The 13,536-nt window shown below is 47.8% G+C and overlaps 1 long non-coding RNA gene across 1 annotated transcript in view; it reads right to left on the bottom strand.

Moving 5' to 3' along the window:
• Window positions 1–1,155: 1,155 nt before the first annotated feature.
• LOC149436156 (uncharacterized) overlaps window positions 1,156–13,536 on the bottom strand; it is a 54,405-nt gene continuing 42,024 nt past the window's right edge. The window contains exon 3 of the long non-coding RNA XR_016308327.1: window positions 1,156–1,987. This is a non-coding gene — a long non-coding RNA (uncharacterized LOC149436156). The remainder of the gene's footprint in view (window positions 1,988–13,536) is intronic.

Raw genomic sequence — 13,536 nt, 5'->3', positions numbered from 1 at the left:
CCACAAACCTCTGCTTGAATTTTGGGATGATACCCTGGTAGACCTCATGTTCTAAGCACGTTCTGAACCCCTCAATACCTCTAGCGTTCTCCTAGCGCAGTAAATAGTTCAGTTGGGTCAACTTGGCCTAAACAAACTATTTAAAGGGAAATAAAACATGGAGTCAGGCTTTAATTATAAAATGTGAGTACAGCCAAAGCAGTATTTTGGCTTTTGGAAAGAATGGGAACGGATTAGAATCCTTATGACATTTTAGGAGTCCCTCTGAGATATAGTCACCCCCCCCCCCCCCTCGATTGTCCTGTTGACTATTGTTACAATGGATACACATGTTCCAGTGACAACTTTCTAAGAGGGTATTCTATGGGGAGATTACCTCTAACTTCCTGTTGTGTCTTTCGGCCAGTAAATGAACAGAAAACATCCTAAGGGGATGCAAAAAAATAAACCGATGGGGGTTTGAACCCTTCCCTATTCTATCCATAAATACAAAGTTTGGGCTATACACAGACTTTAATGGTGCTCTGGGTTGTGGCGAAGATCAACAGAGTGGGGTAAAGGTGGCTCTGCATCGGCCACATGGGGAACAGAATGCAGAGGGTTCTACGGCTCACAGAGCGTTGTATATAGGGGGTTTCTATCCCTATACAGGCCAATGCCTTCCATATTCCATGCCATTCCCCAGTATGGTGAACATAGTGTAGGGAGATGGCCTTTCTGCACTAAGAAAAATGGCGGCAAGGGGGCTACCAAGGGCTCACCAAGGAAGGAAAAATGTCACCAGCACACCGAGGATCACCAATATGGGTCCAAAGGTTTTAATGAACGATCACATGGTTAGAGCAAGGCAACGTTTCGGAGTCTCGCAGGACCCCTTCATCAGGCATGTGCTGTAACTATGTGATCGTGTGAGCTATGTGCCTGATGAAGGGGTCCTGCGAGACTCCGAAATGTTGCCTTGCTGTAACTATGTGATCGTGTGAGCTATGTGCCTGATGAAGGGGTCCTGCGAGACTCCGAAACGTTGCCTTGCTGTAACTATGTGATCGTGTGAGCTATGTGCCTGATGAAGGGGTCCTGCGAGACTCCGAAACGTTGCCTTGCTGTAACCATGTGATCGTTCATTTAAACGTTTGGACCCATATTGGTGATCCTCGGTGTGCTGGTGACATTTTTCCTTGCGGATTTTGTTCGGTCCCAGCCGACGGTCGTTGCAGCACCCACTTATACACACAGCCATTTTTAACGCAGGAACGTGTGCGTTTGGATTGTACACTTGCATTGTCCACCAAGGGCCCATGGTGCACGTCGTGAATGTACGCTGCCATGCGGCAAAATGCACTGCTACAACACACTGCGGGGCTTGCTTTTTTATCCAGCTGTATGTGGATTCTTATGTCCTGCAGTGCACTGCAAAGGGGTACAGCATGTCGCTGCGCAAAAACCCTACAAAAACAAACGCACAACAGTGTGAACTGAAGCCATAGGACAGGAGGCCGAATCGACGAATCGCCTTGTGACTGCGTTGGGAAACGCTGCTGGTGTGAACGAGTCCTAAGAGAATTGGGCGAGTTTTACCCACTCAACACTGAAAACACAAATGCTGCGCTCGGAGTGCAGACTCCGCCCACAGCGCCGAGATATAAAAATATAAAATAATTATAAACTCTCGTATACCAAAACTATGAAATAAACTTTTCTGGCTGACTTGCCAGTATGAAATTAAATAGACATCTCTGTATAAGGTTTGACTATGAAATGTGCGCGTGTTCCTCGGGAACACGAAGATCGTCAACACGGAAAACGGCTGGTCAGGATTTGTGTGCGCGGTCATCACCATTGGCCAGGAGGAGAATACACACAAAGCACTCCGGGTGGAGCCCAGTGGGGGTTGGGGAATGCGGAACCCTGAGTTGTAGTCGCTCCAAAGTCAGACCTGCAGAGGATGGATGACGTCACAGTCTGGGCTTGATCTGTAGAGGCTTCCCTGGAAAACAGAGATGATGAGGATTAGATAATGGAGGGGACATATCAACATCATCCAGAACAATAGATGGCATGAAGGGCAACCCGAACAGTGCAGCTTGCATATAGATAGGAACTGTTTTCTAACTCTTCGTATTGCCTGCTTACTGCCCCCTACCAGTCCCCTCCAAGGATTCAGGACACTTTTTTCATACAGTCCTCCAAGACCCTCTTCCATTACAGTCCCCCCAGGACATTATTCCCCTTTAGCCCCTCCAGACTTTAGACAAACTTCCCCTATAGTCCCAAAAATACACTTCCCCTTCTCAGTTACCCCTGGACTCAGGACCCTCTCATCCTACAGTCCCCAAGGATCAGCTCCCACTATCACAGATACACTACAAGTCGCTGAACACCATCATTACCGGTATACTTTCTACAGCAGCATAAAATCCATTATACACTATATTGCCAAAAGTATTGGCCCCGCCCTCCAAACCATGTGATTCAGGTGTTCCAATCCCCTCCCAGTCATGTGATTCAGGTGTTCCAATCCCCTCCCAGTCATGTGATTCAGGTGTTCCAATCCCCTCCCAATCATGTGATTCAGGTGTTCCAATCCCCTCCCAGTCATGTGATTCAGGTGTTCCAATCCCCTCCTAATCATGTGATTCAGGTGTTCCAATCCCCTCCCAGTCATGTGATTCAGGTGTTCCAATCCCCCCCCAATCATGTGATTCAGGTGTTCCAATCCCCTCCCAATCATGTGATTAAGGTGTTCCAATCCCCTCCATATCATGTGATTCAGGTGTTCCAATCCCCTCCAATCATGTGATTCAGGTGTTCCAATCCCCTCCATATCATGTGATTCAGGTGTTCCAATCCCCTCCATGGACACAGGTGTATACAGTCAAGCCCCTAGGCATGCAGACGGCTTCTACAAACATTGGTGAAAGAATGGGTCACTCTCAGGAGCTCAGTGACTCCAAGCGTGGTCCCGTGATAGGTGGCCACCTGGGCAATAAGTCCATCCATGACATTTCCTGGCTACTAAATATTTCACGCTCAACTGTTAGTGGGATTATAACAAAGTGGAAGCAACTGGGAACAAAAGCCACTCAGCCACCAAGTGATAGGCCACGTCACATGACAGGGCGGGGTCAGCGCATGCTGAAGCGCGCAGTGCGCAGAAGTCGCCAACTGTCTGCAGAGTCAATAGCTAAAGACCTCCAAACTTGGTGTGGCCTTCAGATGAGCCCAACAACAGTGCGTAGAGAGCTTCATGGAATGGGTTTCAATGGCCGAGCAACTGCATCCAAGCCTTCCATCGCCAAGTGCAATGCAAAGCGTTGGATGCTATGGTGTAAAGCATGCCGCCACTGGACTCTAAAGCAGTGGGGACGTGTTCTCTGGAGTGACCAATCACGCTTCTCTGTCTGGAAATCCGATGGACATGTCTGGGTTTGGAGGTTGCCAGGAGAATGGTACTTGCCTGACTGCATTGTGCCAAGTGTAAATTTTGGTGGAGGGGGAATTATGGTGTGGGGTTGTTTTTCAGGGGTTGGGCTTGGCCCCCCTAGTTCTAGTGAAGGGAACTCTTAAGGCGTCAGCATACCAAGACATTTTGGACAATTTCATGCTCCCAACTTTATGGGAACAGCTTGGGGATGGCCCCTTCCTGTTCCAACATGACTCCCCACCAGTGGAGAAAGCAAGGTCCATAAAGACATGGAGGAGCCAGTTTGCGGTGGAGGAACTTGACTGTCCTGCACAGAGTTCTGACCTCAACCCCATAGAACACCTTTGGGATGAATTAGAGCGGAGACTGCGAGCCAGGCCTCCTCCCCCGACATCAGTGCCTGACCTGACAAATGTGCTTCTGGAAGAATGGTCCAACCTTCCCATAGACACCCTCCTAAACCTTGTGGACGGCCTTCCCAGAAGAGTTGAAGCTGTTATAGCTGCAAAGGGCGGGGCCAACTCAATATTGAACCCTAGGGACTAAGACTGTCACACCACCCGACACCCAAGGTCTGGAGTGGCATCTCACTTAGGTTACATACGCATGTTTTAGCTAAATCAAAATGCTGCAAATACAGAAGAATAGCTGTTGATCTGTCAGAAATCCAAGGTGAAAGAAAGAATATTTCTGGGATATGATCTAGAGGGGAAGAGGGAGGTTTGAGGTTAAATGTGGGTAGTGTCTAGGTATACACTTTATGTGTTATATATAGACAGTGGCCCTTTCCTGTTCCAACATGACTGCCCACCAGTGCACAAAGCAAGGTCCATAAAGACATGGAGGAGCCAGTTTGGGGTGGAGGAACTGGACTGTCCTGCACAAAGTCCTGACCTCAACCCCATAGAACACCTCTGGTACAGCATTGCATGACCGCACAATTACCATTTACAGTAGGGCAATGCTAAATAACAAAAAATGTCCTGCTCATGAAGTGGTAAAACCTTCTGGTGGTCAAGTGGTTAGATGCATCTAATATAAATACCAAGAGGGGGATGGGAGAGGAAGGGGCAGAATTCCATCAGCTCCTCCACTGCCCAATCTGCAGGCTGGGGGGCGGCATGAAGACCAAGTTGCGATGCTTAACTGCAGCTGTGAAAAGTCAGGTCACCCATCTATCAGTGCTGTCAGGACGTCGCTCATTGGGTGAGATAGTTCTACATATTCCAATGTTGTAATTGTAGCAGAAAGTCCTTGTGAGCCATTTGCTGGCAGATGAGAGTTCTGGTCCCAGTGCCAGCAATCACCTTGTCTCTGCCGCCCCGCCAGCTCCCGCTCATATCTCTGTGCCCGTCCAGTTGGCATTCCAGTGTGTTGAGGATATGCGGAGCGTTGTGTGGATATAGTTACAGTGTTTGTGAGAAGGCTGGCTATGAGGCTGTTGACAGAGAGTCGGCAGGACGCGGTACTGGCGTGTACGGCCGCTGTCACAGTGACGAGTGTTAGGTTATATTTAGAGCCTCTTAAAAAACATTAACAGCCTTACTTAGCCACTTCCCGGGCTGGACTCCATGACATGTAAACACGGCACTGACTCCGGCTCATCTGCACCCAATGACCAAGATACTTCATACGGGCACCGCCATCACTGCCAGGAAAAGTCGCCCTGTGCTGGTAGACACACCTTTAATAGTACACATATAGGGGGCTATAACCTACACTTCACCCAGTTTTACCCCAATTTTAAGTAAACAAGAACCCAACTACTTACTTCCCATAATGACCCTACTAGCCCCAACTCTCCGCATCCCATAATGACCCTACTAGCCACTCATTTTGCTACTTACGACTCTCCCATGCTCTCCATAGTCAATTCCTTCACCCCTCCCTCCTTGTTATTCAGCCAACTCTCAAGGAAGTTCTCCAAACAGACTGCGATGTGAAACCCACAGCTCATTCATATTCCAACCTTTTGCTGGTATCTCTACTGGCCCTGGAGAGACTAAGGGCCCCATGGCGGCATGACGTACCAGATTTAGAAGACAATGACTGGGAGGATGTATGGGATCTCCCTTCCTGAGCTTTGGTCTCCCTACAGGACAGACTGTCCATAGACCCTACTATACTCCCTATAGGCAGTGGTGTGTTTAGGTTTTGTGCTGCCCTAGGCAACACAAAAATCGTCTACCCCCCCCCCCATGGACATGACCAACACCCCCCTCCCTTCCCTTAAATTGACCAAAAACACCCTTGCCCTCCACCTGGGAAGACCTTCCACTACTCTCCCCCCGGCGATAGAGAGAAAAGATGCCCATCTTCACAGCTCCGGACATTCCTAGGAACGAGAGTCAGGCTCTACATACACCATAAAGCAGCCCGCAGCCTCTCTCGGATCCCTCCTGGTCCTCATGGGGCGCGTATCCCTTCTTCCATCCCTTCTTATGAGGGGCAGTGCTGCACCCCTGAAAAATGCCGCCCTAGGCAAGTGCCTTGCTTGCTTTGTGGTAAATACGCCCCTGCCTATAGACTCCATAAGACCTTCTCATTCATCATTATTACTGCAGTTTGGTTTGGCCTTCCTCAGGTCCTTGTAGTGCACTCCGCTCCTCTTGTGGTCACCTGAGACACCCCTGAGTTATAATATTGGGACTCTTCCTTCATTTTCTTTATTACAGGTACATATATAGCGTCGTCAATTTACACAGCTCTTTACATATATATTGTACATTCACATCAGTCCCCGCCCCCGAGGAGCATGCAATCTGAGGTCCCTAACTCACATTCATACATACACATACTAGGGCCAATGTAGACAGGATCTAATTAAGCTACCAGCATGTCTTTGGAGTGTGGGAGGAAACCGGAGTACCCAGAGGAAACCCACGCAGGCACAGGGAAAACATGCAAACTCCAGGCAGGTGGTGCTGTGGTTGGACAACTGAGGGATTGGCTGTCACAGAGGTCAAATGGTTGGAATCTGTTCCCACCGGCTACAGAATGTTAGTGGGGACCGAGAGCTCTTATGTTTTATGCAAGCAGCAAAAGGTTACCCAGTTAGTATCGGGGCACTTTTGACATTTTTCACACTTTAAAATCAGCTTTTTTTTGCTAGTAAACTACTTTCAGAAAATATATAATGTTTGAGGGGGCTCAGTAGAGGCCCAGCAGAATAAAATGGTGGTAATTGCAATTTTTTAAAATCACACAATATTTGCGCAGCTGTTTATCAAACACATTTTCAGGAAATGATGCACTAAAATGCAGTTTACCCCCTTCCTGCCTACCGGGCACTTCTACCCCCTTCCTGCCTACCGGGCACTTCTACCCCCTTCCTGCCTACCGGGCACTTCTACCCCCTTCCTGCCTACAGGACACTTCTACCCCCTTCCTGCCTACCGGGCACTTTTTTCCCCTTCCTGCCTACCGGACACTTCTATCCCCCTCCTGCCTACAGGGCACTTCTACCCCCTTCCTGACCACCGGGCACTTCTACCCCCTTCCTGACCACCAGGCACTTCTACCCCCTTCCTGACCACCGGGCACTTCTACCCCCTTCCTGACCACCGGGCACTTCTACCCCCTTACTGCCCACCGGGCACTTCTACCCCCTTACTGCCCACCGGGCACTTCTACCCCCTTACTGCCCACCGGGCACTTCTACCCCCTTCCTCCCTACCGGGTACTTCTACCCCCTTCCTGCCCACCGGGCACTTCTACCCCCTTCCTGCCTACAGGGCACTTCTACCCCCTTCCTGCCTACCGGGCACTTCTACCCCCTTCCTGCCTACAGGGCACTTCTACCCTCTTCCTGCCCACCGGACACTTCTACCCCCTTCCTGCCCACCGGGCACTTCTACCCCCTTCCTGCCCACCGGGCACTTCTACCCCCTTCCTGCCTACCGGGCACTTCTATCCCCCTTCCTGCCTACCGGGCACTTCTATCCCCCTTCCTGCCTACCGGGCACTTCTACCCCCTTCCTGCCTACCGGGCACTTCTACCCCCTTCCTGCCTACAGGACACTTCTATCCCCCTCCTGCCTACCGGGAACTTCTACCCCCTTCCTGCCCACCGGGAACTTCTACCCCCTTCCTGCCTACAGGGCACTTCTACCCCCTTCCTGCCCACCGGGCACTTCTACCCCCTTCCTGCCTACAGGGAACTTCTACCCCCTTCCTCCCTACAGGGCACTTCTACCCCCTTCCTGCCCACCGGACACTTCTACCCCCTTCCTGCCTACAGGGCACTTCTACCCCCTTCCTGCCCACCGGGCGCTTCTACCCCCTTCCTGCCCACCGGGCGCTTCTACCCCCTTCCTGCCTACCGGGCACTTCTACCCCCTTCCTGCCCACCGGGCGCTTCTACCCCCTTCCTGCCTACCGGGCGCTTCTACCCCCTTCCTGCCTACAGGGCACTTCTACCCCCTTCCTGCCTACCGGGCACTTCTACCCCCTTCCTGCCTACAGGGCACTTCTACCCCCTTCCTGTGCACCGGGCATTTCTACCCACATGTACACGTCTGCTGCTTAATGCGGCTTGGAGGGGGGGCGGCGGTTGGCAGGAAGCAAAAATAAGTCTCAACCACACAATTTTTTGCAGCCCCTTCCCTCAATGGCACGCACATGTAAATAAAGCCTAACCCTAGGTTTTGCGTTTTGCGCGGACACCAGAGCCCATTAATTTGAATGGACTCCCGTGCCCCATGACACACAGGGAAGAAGTCCCTGCACTTCTTCTCAAAACGCAGCCCGCATGGGAACCTCGGTTCCCAGTATGGTTGCGTTTTCTAGTGCAGGCGGCGTACCATTAAATCTAATGGCACCCCCCCGCGGGTCTGCATTCCTCTGTGCGGGTGGCGCGGCTGCATGGATTTTCATGCGGATTCGCAGCGGCACCACCCGCACAGCCTCAATGTCATTCAATTATGGAGACATGGTTACAAGGTTGGAGATGGGAGTCTAAATCTGAAAGAATACATAAATAGAACACCTCCATATACAGAGCCCTATATGAACACAGTGGATCCAGAGTTTACATCTACTTTCATTCTGATATGGAAGATTTGGATAACATGCAAAGTATGGAAAGAAATGACCGTGAAAATATAAAAAAAGCAGTAAATAAATAAAAAGCTCAGGAATGATCCTTCTCCGATGCTGCATTCATACCCGAGTGTAACGTTTTTGTGTGTTTTTTTAGCATTTTTTTGTCGGTTTGTATTCATGTTTTTTGGAGCTTTGGTGTTTTGGTATTAGCCAATAGTGAAAACTAGCATCTGTGGGCACCATTGCTGTGTGTTTCTGCTTTCAGCTGCTTCATAAACTCACCGATCTGCTCGAATTGAGCTACAAAAGTACAGTGGTACTGTGACCTACGACTTTAATTCGTTCTGTGGCCGAGCTCGTAGCTCAATTTGCTCGCACATCAAATCAATTTTCCCCATTGAAAATACTTAAAATGCCCTTAACCTCCTGGCGGTATTCCCGAGTGTAGCTCGGGGTAAAATTTCAGTACCAAAAGCGGTAACCCCCCCGAGCTACACTCAGGCTTACCATGCAGTGCTGCTCAGGGAGTCCCTGCAGAGCTTACCTTGTCCTTCGCTCCCACGATGTGTCCCCTGCAGTGTCCCCGGCCATCTCCTCCGGCCGATGCCGGCATCCGGCTCCTGTGTTCCGGTCCCTGTGACGTCGGGACGTACGGGCGCCGGCGGAATATTTGAAAATTTAAAAAAATGTCATTTTTTTTCCAAACAAATTTTACATAGCAAAACATTGCTGTCTCAACCAATTTCACATACATTGTGTCCCGAGTGCTTTGTCCGGCGCCCTGCCTGCATTTTGTCTGTTCTTTCTGCCTGGAAACTGAGAAACGTCCATGGCGTCCAAAAAGCGTCCCTTCAGGTCAGACGCGGTTTTAGACCGGCTAGAGAACAGCGATAGTAAATCAGAACCACTTGCAGAATTGAGTGATAATGATTGGTGGGGGAAATTCCTCATCAGACACTGAAAACGATTCTGCGACCGAGCTCAGCGATGTGCGAACTTGGCGCTATATTTCACATTTCAGTGTTTTTGGTTTGATTATATTATTGAATTACATTTATTATATTATTGTTTTTTATGATTATTTATTAAATTATAATTTATGATTTCGTGTTTCAAGTTTTATCCTCCCCGGGATGTTTACTAGACTCTTGTTCAGACAGATTTCAGGGAGTTATTCCTAAAAATTACAGACCTACAATAAAGAACTACATATTTCCATGCAAAAAAAGTACCGCTTTGAGCACAGAAATACTGACATCATCAGACCGCTAGGGAGGTTAACATTCAAGTTTAAAATGAGTGTCATTTCTCAACGATAACCTGGCCGAAAAATTCGTTGGATCGAGAAAAGTTTTCCTTCCCGCCCCTTCGCAGTTTCCCGTCACTGCATTCGAAAAAAAAAAAATCGGATTTGGTGCCACTAACAAATAGATAATCAAACTAATTTTCTTGAAACAAAAATTCTTGAACAAAAATCTATACATGTATGGCCATTTAGTAAAGCACTAAATTGCCCGCCGCACTATCACAGTCTCACTGTAAGTCGCTGATCATCATCATTACTAATATAAAAAAAAAAGTTCCCATATATATCCCATAGTTTGTGGACTCTAAGATTCCCAGAAAGCGGTCTATATACACTTATTGGGGTTTTTTTTTTTTTTTTTGGGGGGGGGGGGGGGTTACCAAAGACATTTTGGTCAAAAATTAAGAAATTTTTTTTTTCTTTTTTTTAATTTATTGAATATGTTTTATAGCAGAAAGTAAAAAAAAACGTTTTTTTTTTTTTTCAAAATTTTGGTCGAAATGTAAGAAATTAAGAAATTTAATGGTACCACTTTCAGCACCAAAAATCTGAAATAATCAGACCGCCGAGGAGGTTAATCCGTTCCAACCCTCAAAATGCCACCCCATATTTTTATGTTTCACGTTGTTAAATAAGGAAAATACATTTCTAAATAACAAATATTGTATAAAAACATAATAGAAATAGTATGTAAAGATATAATAAGGTTCTATACGGTGTACTTACCTTGGAGGTGAGAGGAGCTAACCAAGACGCTGGCGGAGGTGGAGGAGATAGACGGAGGAGGATGGAAGACTCGTTTTTTGCTATCACTACTGTACACTACGTATCCCTAAACTTAATTGCTACTTCTTTTTTTTTTTTGCACAAAGCAAGAAACCGCGAGCACAACGAATCACAGTGTTTACTCTACGAGGTGAACACGTGAAGAGAACGAGAGAGCGTGTTGGAGGCTGGGGGATGCTGTGGCATCACTGCTCACTATGCCATCTAGCAGCGGCGTCTCCAGCTCCTACCTTGCGTAACAAAGCAAAAAATCGACCGAGTGACGACTCGTACCTCGGAAAACTCGTACATTAATTCTCAGTCATGGTACCACTGTAGCTCCAAAATTTTTTGGAACTTCAGGCGTGAACGCCACAAAAAAATTATTGTTTTTGGAGTTTTGAACTACAAAACGCTTAGGTGTGAAAATAACATATTATGACAGATTCTCAAGAGAAGTTGGGACACAAAAAGGTGAGCAGGAACTTATGAAATTTCCAAGTGCCCAGGAAGTGGGCTTAGAATTACAGCAGGGAGAGCTTACTACTGGAGTATCCAATACAACTACGTAGCCAGGAGCTGACTATGCCCATCACATTCAACCTAGATATCACTTTGGGGTGGTCTGACCCTTTAAAATGTCCACATCTATATTATCTAACCAAGAATTTTTGGATATCTGGCCATTACATCTACCTATAAGGCCAAGTATGTGGACAACCCTTCACTTGATGGAGTTCAGGTGTGTCCAATGAAGGGTCCTGGTAATACTACATCATCCAGAATCACTGCAGACAACTATGGTCTTCCAACCTTGTAGTAACAGTTTGGCGAATACCCTTTTCATTTCCATGGTCACTATGCCCCAGCTCCATAAAGACATGGTGTGATCAGCTTAGAGTGGAGGAACTCGAGTGTCCTGCACAGAGCCATGACCTCAACCCTACTGAACACATCTGAATTGTGAGCTGGGTCTTCTCATCCAACATCAGTGCCTGACCTCACAAATGGGAACAAATTCCCACAGGCAACCTACAAAATCTAGTAGAAAGTCTTCCCAAAAAACTGAAGGATGTTATAGTCTCAAAAGAGGACAACTCAATGTTAAAGCTGTCTTTTACTCTACCCACCTCATTTTTTTTCCTGCTAAGGTTCTCCTCCCTTCTGCCCCGTGCTTGGTCCCAGACCACCATCTTCATGCATTATGTCAATGGGAAGCCTCTGGCTATTCTAGCGTCAGGAATGGACTTGCCAATAACGGTGGGACTCACCTGCCTTGTGGGCTGCAGTACCAGGGCTGGCCAGCGGGTGCTCTCAGCAATCAGAGACTCACCCCTGCAGTCAGCCAAAACACCTGAAGCTGATTGCAGGGGTTGTATTTAAGGAATGGCCAGACTCACAGTCAGGGCCTTGGTGTGTGTTTTTCCATGGGCCCCTGTATCTTGTAACCTGCATTCCTGTTCCTGTTTCTGCCTGACTTATTGCCGACCCTGCCTGATTCTGACCTCTGCTGACTTCTCCTGTTTGATCCCTGGCTTGTGACCCTGACCATTCTCTCCGCCTGCTCCTCCTGTACCTACCTGCCCGATAGTTATCGACCCGGCCTGCCTGACTACGTTGTGCTCTATATGTGTATGTACCTGTGTATCTATATCAGTTTAGGTTTGGGTTTGTTTCACCTTGTTGTATGTATTTGTGTTAGCTTAGGGTTTGGTGCACTGCGTTTATATATGTATTGTTAGTCTCAATAAATTATATTATTTACTATATCTGAAGCCTACGTTTCCCTGTGTCAGTCCACACACTTCTGGTCACACCCGCATCCCTGACATCTAGGTTCAGCTGGAGACACTCCCAATGACTTATGGCTAGGCCCGACCCCCCTCTTTTCTCACCGCACTTCATTCGCCTAGGTGAATGATGTTCCCAGGGGGAGAGGGGGTTTTGGGGAGGTTCCAGTGGAGGGGAGGAGGGGTGCAGAGAAGGGAAGAAGGGTAAGAGGGTGAAGTGTTGCTTTAATGACCATGGTTTTGGAATGGGATGTCCAACAAGGTCATATAGGCGTGATGGTCAGGTGTCCAAAGACATTTTCCCAAAAGTGCTCGCGGACATTCCTATTGTTCATAACTGAAACACCTAATGCAGTCCAAAATCAGTTATGGTGCAAAGACTTCAAGAGATCGGTAAGGGACTGTGTGCCAGTATAGCCCTTTCTGTTCTTTGTAGACTGTCAGTTCCCGTTCAGACTCCACCACCCCATATCAGTCTGGAGAAGGACAGTGGAAATACGATAGTGGAATTTTAAATGTTCTAAGTGTTCTTTGTCCTGTTATATGAACATACAGAGATTCCATCACCTCATTTTCACAGTCCCATCAATATGTAAATGATGGCATCAGCAGCTGGCACTCTCCTCGGCACCAGTGTGGCACAATGCCCAAGACAGAACAGTCTGTTACCTACAAGTACGTGAAATTCCCCGCCAGCCATGAGCTGGCACAGTACACCCAGTGTATAGAAAAGAACCATGTGAGACATATTACTGACAGATAGATAGATGAGGTTCTATGACCACAGTTGTTCTGTGAGCTGGATATTCTTCTGTTACACCTGTCCTCTTGGTGCACCATGCCGAGGTCCTCCCTGGAGGTCATTTTTTTTACTTTAGGTACTCTCTAAATTTAAGGTGCAGAATTTTTATCAGCACAACAATAGCATAACATACTCTTTTAGCCATGTAAATGTCATTTTCAAATTTAATTGGATATAAGGCCACAGTCAAGGTTCAAGGTTGGATTTGTAGATAGGTTGAGGAGTAGGACAAGTAGCTAGGTCTAAAGCGGCTAGAAAGAGAGAGAAATTGGATAAAGCATAAGGAGAAAGATTAGGTTAAGATTTTGGGTGTAGCTTAGGCTGAGCTAAGAAGTTAGGCTGAGGGACAGCGCGAGAGGTCAGGCTGAGGGAGAGCGCGAGAGGTCAGGCTGAGGGACAGCGCGAG

This window comes from Staurois parvus, unplaced genomic scaffold (assembly GCF_062004578.1).
Source record: "Staurois parvus isolate SC_StPar_1 unplaced genomic scaffold, SC_StPar_1.0 ptg001414l, whole genome shotgun sequence".
Taxonomy (NCBI): domain Eukaryota; kingdom Metazoa; phylum Chordata; class Amphibia; order Anura; family Ranidae; genus Staurois; species Staurois parvus.
Note: the sequence above shows the minus strand (reverse complement) of the source record. Positions and strands in the feature narration are given on the sequence as shown.